The following is a 12,561-nucleotide window of genomic DNA, read 5'->3' on the forward strand; positions in this document are numbered from 1 at the left end:
GTCAATACCACAATTTTAATAACATTTTCTTTGTAAAGTTTTTAAATAAATAAATAAATAATGCTTGCAATTTAAAAAGGTATAAACTCATTTACATTCTACCCTCTAACTGGGAACAGTATATCAAACAGTCAATTTATATGTTCCAGCATCTATATGAAATTGTTGATGGAGAAATGTTTCCACTAGTACCTTTGCAATTTTACTAAGGATTTCAGAGGACATGTTACCAACATTCTCTGCGCTATTGAAGACTGCTAAAAATCACCTGAAACAACAACGTTCTTTATTGATAACGAAGCTGTTGTCTAGATTTTGACCAGTTTTGTCTTTCAAATAATCACTATTAGAGATTATTTTACCAATATTCCTATTGTCTTTGTCGACAAGACTCGTAACCAACTATATACAGAAGAATCAGACTTCAATAAAAAACAAGAAGATGTGGTATGATTGCCAATGAGACAATTCTCCACCAGAGACCAAATGACACACAAATTAACAACTCAAAACAATTCCCAATTGTCCCACATTTAAACTTCCCAACTGTCCCACAAACATATTCCCAATTGTCCCACAAAATTTCGTTACTTTTTTACCTGTAATTTCAAAAAGTGGGACAATCGGGAAGACACCGATGCAGGTGGACGTTTCGTCCCCGGGGGTATCGTGAGCCCAGTAGTCAACACTTCGGTGTTGACATGAATATCAATTATATGGTAATTTTTTTAAATTTCTGTTACAAAACTTTGAATATTTCGAAAAACTAAGGATTTCTTATCCCAGGAAAAGATTTGCTTAGCCGTATTTGGCACAACGTCTTGGAATTATAGCCCCTCAATGCTCTTCAACTTTGTACTTGTTTGGCTTTATGACTATTTTGATCTGCGCGTCACTGATGAGTCTTATGTAGACCAAACGCGTGTCTGGTGTATTAAATTATAATCCTGGTACCTTTGATAACTATTATAAATGTTCAATATATAACAGAGATTTCATATCTGCATACAGATTAATCATGTATGAATTTTCTCAATCTTCATTTTCCACAAAAAATGAATCTAATAAGAGGTAAACATAAGGTTACACTGACAGTGATAAAGTACATCTGTAAACCATGCGTCAGATCAGTGTTGTCATGTTAAAAATCTTGTCATCTCAGAAAAGACTGGCTAATACCAAGAAGGACATTCTCTTGAAATTAAGCAACTGTCCCCATCTCTAAACAGTTGTAAATAATCATGTAAGGGCTATTCCAGAAAAAAATGACTAGAATTTAGAATGGGTGAAGTTGACAGTAGGACAGTGACTATTGCAGAATATGCGATACACAGATAATCTTGTGTCCTATTAGTAAAAACAGAAATTCAGTTTAACCAGCCTGGAATTAATTTCAAGTGAAACAAGTAGAAATCAATATCAATCACTAGCCTAGAGTAATAAACACATTAATTAATTACAATACTTTTAGCATGTCATCTGCAAAGATATAAATGACTGTCATTAAATTTGACCCAAATATTTTTAATGATTCCTAAATTGGGTCAAATTGTTTAAATTATTAAATGATTGGAAATATTTGCAGAAAAAATCAAATTGAACAGATTAATTTGCTAGGAAACAGTTTATTTCCTGTTCAATTTTTACAACATCTACAAAAAAAAAATTAAAACTTAAAGTAGCTTTCATACTGGTGTACCATTATACTAACTCATCACTGTAGACATTATTCATCATGTGCACAGTCTTAATCTGCAGACTACAAAAACCACAATGGAAAAGAGCTATCCCTTTCTCAGTACATGTATTTAGTTACTCAGAGTAGGTAAAACTATCTTGAATTATCTCCCTTTGACCAAATTTGGCCTGAAGAAATATATGTACTATGCAAATACCCATATGGTCCTAGTTGAACTACATTAATATCAACTCAATGAATCTAGCAAACCTGAAGTTGAAATGTGATAGATATTTTTTAACCTATCTGCAGAGAAATAATTCTTTCAACATGAATATTTGTAAATTAGAGGACTATAAATCTTTGGCTACAAACCATCTATACCTCTTGGGAATCTTGGCACTGTTTCACAAAGTACCGAACTTGCCAGACACGAACTTGCCAGACACGAGTGTCATTATTTTTTTCATTCTTTTGTCAGAATGTAGCTCTAAAAATACAATAAGGCATTGCACTAATTTTGTCTTTATATTCAATTAGAACAAATGCTGTACAGAACAGGAACATTTCAAATATAGTTGCTCAGAATGAATGTTGTATGGTAGAAGATAAATAGGTTGAAACCCAAGAACACAAAATGAAAATTAGTGGAGCAGATAATGAGACTCATCAATACAATGATTGATATGTGTTTGCTCTTTAAAACACCAAGACCATACCTATCAATGATTGATATGTGTTTGCTCTATAGAACACCAAGACCATACCTATCAATGATTGATATGTGTTTGCTCTATAAAACACCAAGACCATACCTATCAATGATTGATAGAGGTTTGCTCTATAAAACACCAAGACCATACCTATCAATGATTGATAGAGGTTTGCTCTATAAAACACCAAGACCATACCTATCAATGATTGATAGAGGTTTGCTCTATAAAACACCAAGACCATACCTATCAATGATTGATAGAGGTTTGCTCTATAAAACACCAAGACCATACCTATCAATGATTGATAGAGGTTTGCTCTATAAAACACCAAGACCATACCTATCAATGATTGATAGAGATTTGGTTTAATTTTTGTAGACGAAGGAAAAAGGGCTTCATTACAGCAAGCTCAACAACAAAAAATACATATGTTGTAGATAAGATGAGGCTGCAACCCAACAACATAAATTAAAAAAGTTGATAAGAAAATGAGACAGAAACCAAAATAGGGAGACAAGTTTACCAATACTAGAGGCTCTCAAGAGCCTGTGTCGCTCACCTGTTAATGTGTTTACTAATGTCGGCCATCTTTGTTGGTAGGCGGGGTCATTAGACACTCTTTTTAAAAATAGATACCCTAGTATTATGATTGTGGCCAAGTAGTTTTAGAAAAGATTTTTATACAAGTTACAAAAATGAGGAAAAGTTGTTTAATATTGACTTTAAAGGGAAATAACTCCTTAGGGGGTCCTCTAACAATTTTGATCATGCTGACTTATTTGTAGATCTTACTTTGATGAACATTATTGCTGTTTACAGTTTATCTCTATCTATAATAGTATTCAAGATAATAACCAAAAACTGCAAAATTTTCTTAAAATAACCAATTTAAGGGCAGCAACCCAACAACAGGTTGTCCGATTCAACTGAAAATTTGTGAGGGGATATATCTTATTCTGATGGACATTAAAATCTTGAAAGATTTGCCCTAAATGTCTTGGTTTCAAAGATATAAAGCAAAAACTGCATTTTACCACTATGTTCTAATTTTAGCCATGTCGGCCATTTTGTTTGGTAGGCTGGGTCATCGGACACATTTTTTAAACTATAAACCACAATGATAATTGTCGCCAAGTTTGATTAAATTTGGCAAAGTAGTTTTAGAGAAGAAGATTTTTAGAAAAGTTACAAAAAATGATGAAAAGTTGTTAAAAATTGACTATAAAGGGCAATAACTCCTTAAGGGGTCGACTGGCAATTTTGGTCATGTTGACTTATTTGTAGGTCTTACTCTGCTGAACATTATTGCTGTTTACAGTTTATCTCTATCTATAATAGTATTCAAGATAATAACCAAAAACTGCAAAATTTCCTTAAAATAACCATTTCAGGGGCAGCAACCCAACAACAGGTTATCCGATTCGTCTGAAAATTTCAGGGCAGATAGATCTTCACCTTATAAACAATTTTACCCCATGTCAGATTTGCTCTAAATGCTTTGGTTTTTGAGTTATAAGCCAAAAACTGCATTTTACCCCTATGTTCTATTTTTAGCCATGGCGGCCATCTTGGTTGGTTTGACGGGTCACGCCACACATTTTTTAAACTAGATATCCCAAGGATGATTGTGGCCAAGTTTGGTAGAATTTGGCCCAGTAGTTTCAGAGGAGAAGATTTTTGTAAAAGTTTACAGACGACGGACGACGGACGACGGACGCAGGACGACGGACGACGGACGCCAAGTGATGAGAAAAGCTCACTTGACCTTTCAGGTCAGGTGAGCTAATAAAAAGTATTCTAAATTGTGCATAATATTTGTGTATATGAACTGTGGAAACAATATTTAACAATCTAGGAACAACAAATTTATTTTAAAGATAGCGTTCTCTATAAATGATATAACTTTAAGGCACTCACAAAAAAAAATACATTTCATCAAATTCAGTTTTTTTTTAATCACAAAGAATACAAACTAAACAACTGTAAAAGTGCAGCAATATAATTTCAACCCTCATGTTATTTTAAAATGAATTACAAGAAACATGATATTTGCTCTTCAATAGAAGCAAATACACAAAATTTGCTATTTCTATACAAGTGATCAAAACACCAATGTCATTCATGATGGTATATCTCAGTAGCCACAGCAGTCGTTTGATGCAAAGAGGTTCAACATCACAATTACTAATTGTTTTGTTATTCTTCTAGCGCTATCTAAATAACTCATTACTTTCAAAACCAATTTTATGGATATAAACATTTTCTCTAGCTACAATGCAATTCAACCTTGACCTCTACAGTAAACATGTTTTTCTTTGACAAAGAAAATTAAGGAAGGAATTTTATTCAGTGTTTTTTACGCTAATTGAAACTTCAAATCTAGAAAAAAATCATTGACTTATTTACACCAAAAACAGGAGGAAGGCTGAATTAATCATTAAATGTAAACAAAATCCTATGACCTTATTTGTTGGAATTCATCTCTCTGACAAAAGTACATTCCCATTACTATTTTTAGCATCTTACCTTATGACCCAGCAATATCTATAATCAACAAAAATATTTACATAAGAATGAAAGGAGTGTCAACAGATCAACTGAACAAAGGATTCATCATTAACAAAGGAGTGTCAACAGATCAACTGAACAAAGGAGTGTCAACAGATCAACTGAACAAAGGAGTGTCAACAGATCAACTGAACAAAGGATTTCCAACATCATTAACAAAGGAGTGTCAACAGATCAACTGAACAAAGGATTTCCAACATCATTAACAAAGGAGTGTCAACAGATCAACTGAACAAAGGAGTGTCAACAGATCAACCGAACAAAGGAGTGTCAACAGATCAACTGAACAAAGGATTTCCAACATCATTAACAAAGAATTTTTATTATTTTGGTTATCAACATTTTCCCCCATCATTGCTCTGATTGTATAGATGGCATCCAACTGGGTTCAAAATAGTTTAAGAAAGAACAAATGACTGTGGACATTATAAAGTAAGAAGATGTGATATGCTTGCCAAAGGTGACAACTATCCAATAGTAATGACTGTGGACATTATAAAGTAAGAAGATGTGATATGCTTGCCAAAGGTGACAACTATCCAATACATGACTGTGGACATTATAAAGTAAGAAGATGTGATATGCTTGTCAAAGGTGACAACTATCCAATAGTAATGACTGTGGACATTATAAAGTAAGAAGATGTGATATGCTTGCCAAAGGTGACAACTATCCAATAGTAATGACTGTGGACATTATAAAGTAAGAAGATGTGATATGCTTGCCAAAGGTGGCAACTATCCAATAGTAATGACTGTGGACATTATAAAGTAAGAAGATGTGATATGCTTGCCAAAGGTGACAACTATCCAATAGTAATGACTGTGGACATTATAAAGTAAGAAGATGTGATATGCTTGCCAAAGGTGACAACTATCCAATACATGACTGTGGACATTATAAAGTAAGAAGATGTGATATGCTTGCCAAAGGTGACAACTATCCAATAGTAATGACTGTGGACATTATAAAGTAAGAAGATGTGATATGCTTGCCAAAGGTGACAACTATCCAATAGTAATGACTGTGGACATTATAAAGTAAGAAGATGTGATATGCTTGCCAAAGGTGACAACTATCCAATACATGACTGTGGACATTATAAAGTAAGAAGATGTGATATGCTTGCCAAAGGTGACAACTATCCAATAGTAATGACTGTGGACATTATAAAGTAAGAAGATGTGATATGCTTGCCAAAGGTGACAACTATCCAATAGTAATGACTGTGGACATTATAAAGTAAGAAGATGTGATATGCTTGCCAAAGGTGGCAACTATCCAATAGTAATGACTGTGGACATTATAAAGTAAGAAGATGTGATATGCTTGCCAAAGGTGACAACTATCCAATACATGACTGTAGACATTATAAAGTAAGAAGATGTGATATGCTTGTCAAAGGTGACAACTATCCAATACATGACTGTGGACATTATAAAGTAAGAAGATGTGATATGCTTGTCAAAGGTGACAACTATCCAATACATGACTGTAGACATTATAAAGTAAGAAGATGTGATATGCTTGTCAAAGGTGACAACTATCCAATACATGACTGTGGACATTATAAAGTAAGAAGATGTGATATGCTTGCCAAAGGTGACAACTATCCAATACATGACTGTAGACATTATAAAGTAAGAAGATGTGATATGCTTGCCAAAGGTGACAACTATCCAATACATGACTGTGGACATTATAAAGTAAGAAGATGTGATATGCTTGCCAAAGGTGACAACTATCCAATACATGACTGTAGACATTATAAAGTAAGAAGATGTGATATGCTTGCCAAAGGTGACAACTATTCAATAGTAATGACTGTGGACATTATAAAGTAAGAAGATGTGATATGCTTGCCAAAGGTGGCAACTATCCAATAGTAATGACTGTGGACATTATAAAGTAAGAAGATGTGATATGCTTGCCAAAGGTGACAACTATTCAATAGTAATGACTGTGGACATTATAAAGTAAGAAGATGTGATATGCTTGCCAAAGGTGACAACTATCCAATAGTAATGACTGTGGACATTATAAAGTAAGAAGATGTGATATGCTTGCCAAAGGTGACAACTATCCAATACATGACTGTGGACATTATAAAGTAAGAAGATGTGATATGCTTGTCAAAGGTGACAACTATCCAATAGTAATGACTGTGGACATTATAAAGTAAGAAGATGTGATATGCTTGCCAAAGGTGACAACTATCCAATAGTAATGACTGTGGACATTATAAAGTAAGAAGATGTGATATGCTTGCCAAAGGTGACAACTATCCAATAGTAATGACTGTGGACATTATAAAGTAAGAAGATGTGATATGATTGCCAAAGGTGACAACTATCCAATAGTAATGACTGTGGACATTATAAAGTAAGAAGATGTGATATGCTTGCCAAAGGTGACAACTATCCAATACATGACTGTGGACATTATAAGTAAGAAGATGTGATATGCTTGCCAAAGGTGACAACTATCCAATACATGACTGTGGACATTATAAGTAAGAAGATGTGATATGCTTGCCAAAGGTGACAACTATCCAATACATGACTGTGGACATTATAAGTAAGAAGATGTGATATGCTTGCCAAAGGTGACAACTAAAAATCAAAGATCTAAATACATGGTAAGATTCGGCATATCAAAGAACCGTAAGTTCTCAATTTTTGTTAACAATCAAACTAAGTTAATTTTGGACCCTTTAGACCTCAATGTATACCAATTAGAACACTTGGCCCAAAATAAAGTTCTGGAAACCTCTTTTCAGATTCAGCGTGTCATAGAACCACAAGAATTCATTTTATGTAATCAACACAGTTTAATTTTGAAACTTTATATAAAAAAGAATACCAATTTGAAAATGGGACCAAAAATCAAAAGTCTGAATCTATGGTAAGCTTCAGCATATATCACAGGACCCCACTAATATATGATGAAATCAAACACAAAAGTTTAATTTTGGACCCCAAGAACCTCAAAGTGGACCAATTTGATAAAGGGGTACAAAATCCAAAATCTACATACACTGTTATATTCAGCATACCAATTTTAAAGGACCCAATAATTCAATTTTTAATGAAGTCAAACCCAGTTTAATTTAGACCCTATGGACCCCCAATAATGAAACTTTGAATTAAAACCCCATTGAAATTGGTGAAGATATAAGCAAATCATGCAACGTAATAGAAATGTATTGTTTATGGACTCTTTTCTGCACTTTTTTCTAAACAGGTAGGGCCTAACCCCCAAAATCAATCTTTTGGTATAAAACCATCAATGTGGTACAATTTCATTGGAATCCACAGACTTATTCTTGACTGTTAACCAGAAATTCCTGGTTTTTGTCACTTTTTTAACCCTTTTTCCTCAAAGGTTTGGGCCATAAGCCCTGTTAATAATCAATCCCAACCTTGTGGTAACAATTACATAGAGATCCATACATGTTTTGTCTAGAAACCAAATATCTTTGGACAACGATATTGCCATAAAATTATAAGACCCAGTCGTGTAAATAATGGTCATAATTTTTAAAGCAAGACACAAATCAGATTTCTGCTGGTTCAAGTAGTTTCAAGCTTACAAAACAAGAGTCCAGTATTGAAAGGAAAGAAAACTTATCTATATCAAATTCCTCTTTACTTTATTTGAATACATTTTTTTAGCACTGAAAAAACCCTGAGGAATCAAATCAATAAAAAGCTTTTAGTTTATCCATAATAAAGTGAAAGCAAATTTACAAACTATCCCATAATGCCATCATAAATAATGCATTCCTGGTAAATAGCTTTTTGTAAAAACCAAGCTGAAAATAGCTTAAAACATCTTCATAAATCAGACATTATTCTGTATATTCTATGCTCATAAGTTACCCAGAGAAAACTGGTACAATTTTGATTATTGCTTTGCAAATCTTTTGGGGAAAATCAAAACAGTCAACCAGGAAGAGTTTATCAAAGTCTCTGTCCGAAAGAAAATTTTGGTGCCAAAACATTTGTCCTACAATGCTCAATTTGAAATACCTACTTTGAGTTTTGCATTATAATTGACAACCGTATGATAATTTTTTACAATGTTTTTTTTTTTTTTTTATATTTTGTAGTTTGAAACTTTACAGATAATACCAATAAATAGAAATGGATTTTGGGGTATTAAATATCAAGACTGCAGTTAACAAGAAACAACAATAAATGTACCCTGAAGGTAATAATACTTTAGAAGTAAAAAACATATTTAGCTTTTAGTTTGGTAGTTGATGTTCTTAAATCTACCTTAGAATGTCCAACAGGCCAAAGAGGACCTTTAATGTGTTATTTCACAGCTATTTGTATTTAGCTTAAGAATGGTCAATAAATATGTGCAAACTTTAAACTGATAATATCTTTGAGGTATCATGAATATTTATAGGCACGTAGCCAGGAATTTCCAGAGGGGGGTTAATTGACCTCAAAAACTAGACTTGAACCCCCCAACCCCCCTGGCTACGGGTATGATTTACATAGATTTAATAGCTTAATGATATCAAAAATCCAAATTTCTATTTGAATGGGAAAAATTGCATATTTTCACACATATTTGTCAGTGGGAAATATTGAGCATATGCTAGTACCATCAGAATATTCACACAAGAGGTTTTGTTTATATAGACAAACATTGTGGTAAATTATCATTTTGATCTTGTATGCTTTTTATATTTAGGTGTCCAAAAACTATGTAAAAATGACATAAATGTATGTATTTTTCATTAAAACAAATAGAAGGGCCTTTAAGTAACTAGAACATATTCTGATGTCATGGGTAATAAAATAACTTCTTTTTAATATTTCCATAACAACTTTAAAATAGACATACATTGAAATTTTAAACTTATAGTTCAGATTTCAGTAAAATGTAAGGCCAAATACAGTCCTCAATGCACCTTGTCCTTTTGTGACATTATTTATTGCAATTATTTATTGCAAATTATATCTTTGTTTGAAAATAGATCTTCAAATCATAGACCTACCTTAGATCTTCAATGACTTACTGAGCACATGTTTTATTTTACTAGCAGAATGGAAATATCACTTAGAATTTACATATGGAACAAACTTTAACTAATTCTTTTTCAAATATATAATCCTTTAAGGAATGTATTCCAGTCCATAATATAATGGGTGACATTGTTTTACTGCACACTACTTTTCTCTGTACTTACCTGAAAATAAAGAATATATTTTATTACTATGTATAAATAATAGCAATTGAGTAAAGCAAAAATCTAATTAATATAATCATTTAATAACTATTCATTTTTAAAATCAAAAGAATCTATGATTTTTTTTGTTATAGTATTTAAGGTCAATCTATGGTCATACATTTTGTACAAGGAGACACTATGAATGCTTTAAGATTTGGTCTAAAAATCTGTAAGCATACTATTAGTTGTAAAATTGGTCTTAATGACAAGCAAAATAACATTTTATATGTATTCACCATGTTCACTGAATTCATTCAGCTGGTAATTTCCAAGCAAAATTTCTTTAAATCAAACAGGGACTCTTTCTAACAGACTCAGTAAGATTCATTCAAAGTATCTATCTATTTAATTATGATCCAATTATGGAAGTTCAAATTGTCAATCTACTCCCAATTATTGTTTCAAATGTGAATATTTTTCTAAAAAAATCTTGTGTGTGCTTTCCCAATGTAAAATGAGGCCATGGGACACTAGAATTCAATTATTAAACTAAGGTCAACAAAAAGGAAGTTTATTTTGGGTAACCTGGTTCATAATTTTAAGAACCTTCTTGAACCTTCTACATATTTAGTAGAACTGTATGTCCCATTCTACCGACTAATCTGCACCAGAGAATCAAAATGTGGTAAATGCCACACTAAGGAAAAGCACCTATATATCAGTCATACTTGGTTTCGATTGTTCATTAATTTTTCAAAAGATTTTTCTAAGAAATGGCACAAACAATACATAAGATCAAGCCAATATGTCCACTTTAATATTCATACCTTAGCGAACTTACTGGCTTATTGATGGTTGGAAAAAATAAAAAATAATAAACCTCAAAACAAAAAGGACAAGACGAAATCATGTGTACATAATCCACCACATAATCACCTATTTCAACATACTACACAAGTATTTTAAAATGATATAATTAGGCCATTACTGTTCAAATTCTAAAAGAAGAAAATAAATCCTATAAAAATTTATTAAAGACCTACCTGTCCAATAAATGTTAAATGGATACTCCAATTTTACGTAGTTCACATGGAAGATTAAATCCTTGTAAAATTATATATTTATAGAAAGTAGTGTATAATACTGGTACATGTATGATGTAATCAGATTTTACCTGCTGATATTTGACAGTGCGTTTACACTCTAATTATTTGCTTATGAGCAACTTTTCATTGATCTTTACAACTTGACAGATGTTTGAACATAATATAAATCCTCTGCAGTGATCTTACACAGTAAAACTTTAACAGATATTTGACTGAAATGATTTCCAATAGGCTGATGTTTAAACAAGAGAAAGGGATTATCTATTGTCCAAATTTTGTATTGGATCTGATATTGACACAGTCCACAAAATGTTTACTCTTATTGGACCTTGAACTTGATTACAATAGGGTTCATCAAATCTTTGTACATATTTGGAAAACTGCTTTCAACAAAATTTTATTTACATTCAACATAATTTAATTCTTTGTATATTTTTGTAAAATAAAATAAATAAATAAATATCAGCTTTGAAATGAATTTTAGTGGGCAGACTTGTCCAAAACATTTGAAGAAATTTGATCTACGATTCTTTTATTAAAATGGGTACTTCCCATCTTAATTTTAAAAAGATTTTCAAATATATATATATATATTGATTGATGTTTGACCCCACTTTTAGGACTCCTGGTGACAAGGTTCTATTTGTGGTGGAAGCCAGAAACCTGATAAAAAATAAACTTTTAGAAGGACAATTTGCAATCATTGCCAATTAAGATGGCAGATGAGAACAACGTAACAAGAATGTGGCCAACCTTCGTTACCAGCCCTAAATAATGGAAATAGTTTTCATATTTTTACATCAACTATACATGTGTGATCTCAATCACGTAACCTAGTCAATTAAAGATTCTTAATATTTCTAGAATTAAAAAATTACGAGGATTAACTTAAAAACAAGTTGTAATCCAATATAGCTATGCATTGTCATGATTCATTCATTTGAAGCCTTAATACAAATGAGATTTAAATAGAGTCAATCACAAAGATTAGTAAGATATATCAGTGTTAGGTTGTTAAAAAAAACATTATTTACTAATACTTAAAAAAAAATTGTATTGATGATTACAAAGGTAAAATGTTTAGATGCCCTCACACACATGCATATTTGTCATTCAATTAAAAATATCCTGATAGAATAACATCATTAAGAACCTTTTTATGATATAATGAGGAAAATTAAGTTATCTTAATCAACACAACACCATTCCAAACAGACTCTGACATATTCAGTAATAAGTGAATATCCTGGAAAATAGCCACAAAGAATCTTTGTAGATTTGACAGACATACTGTATGGCAGCAGG

At 32.1% G+C, this 12,561-nt stretch overlaps 1 protein-coding gene across 13 annotated transcripts in view; it reads right to left on the minus strand.

Moving 5' to 3' along the window:
• The window catches only part of LOC143064776 (5'-AMP-activated protein kinase subunit gamma-1-like), a 183,001-nt gene that overhangs the window by 65,203 nt on the left and 105,237 nt on the right, over positions 1–12,561 (minus strand). Inside the window, exon 1 of one of the 13 annotated variants that reach the window (XM_076237872.1) lies at positions 11,325–11,438. The exons of 11 other annotated variants lie outside the window; for them this stretch is intronic. The gene's annotated coding sequence lies outside the window, so the exon portion shown is untranslated. Of the gene's footprint in view, positions 1–11,193; positions 11,439–12,561 lie in introns of those variants that run through there. One more of the 13 variants, XM_076237871.1, reaches the window with a different exon arrangement.

This window comes from Mytilus galloprovincialis, chromosome 2 (genome assembly GCF_965363235.1).
Source record: "Mytilus galloprovincialis chromosome 2, xbMytGall1.hap1.1, whole genome shotgun sequence".
NCBI classification, from domain to species: domain Eukaryota; kingdom Metazoa; phylum Mollusca; class Bivalvia; order Mytilida; family Mytilidae; genus Mytilus; species Mytilus galloprovincialis.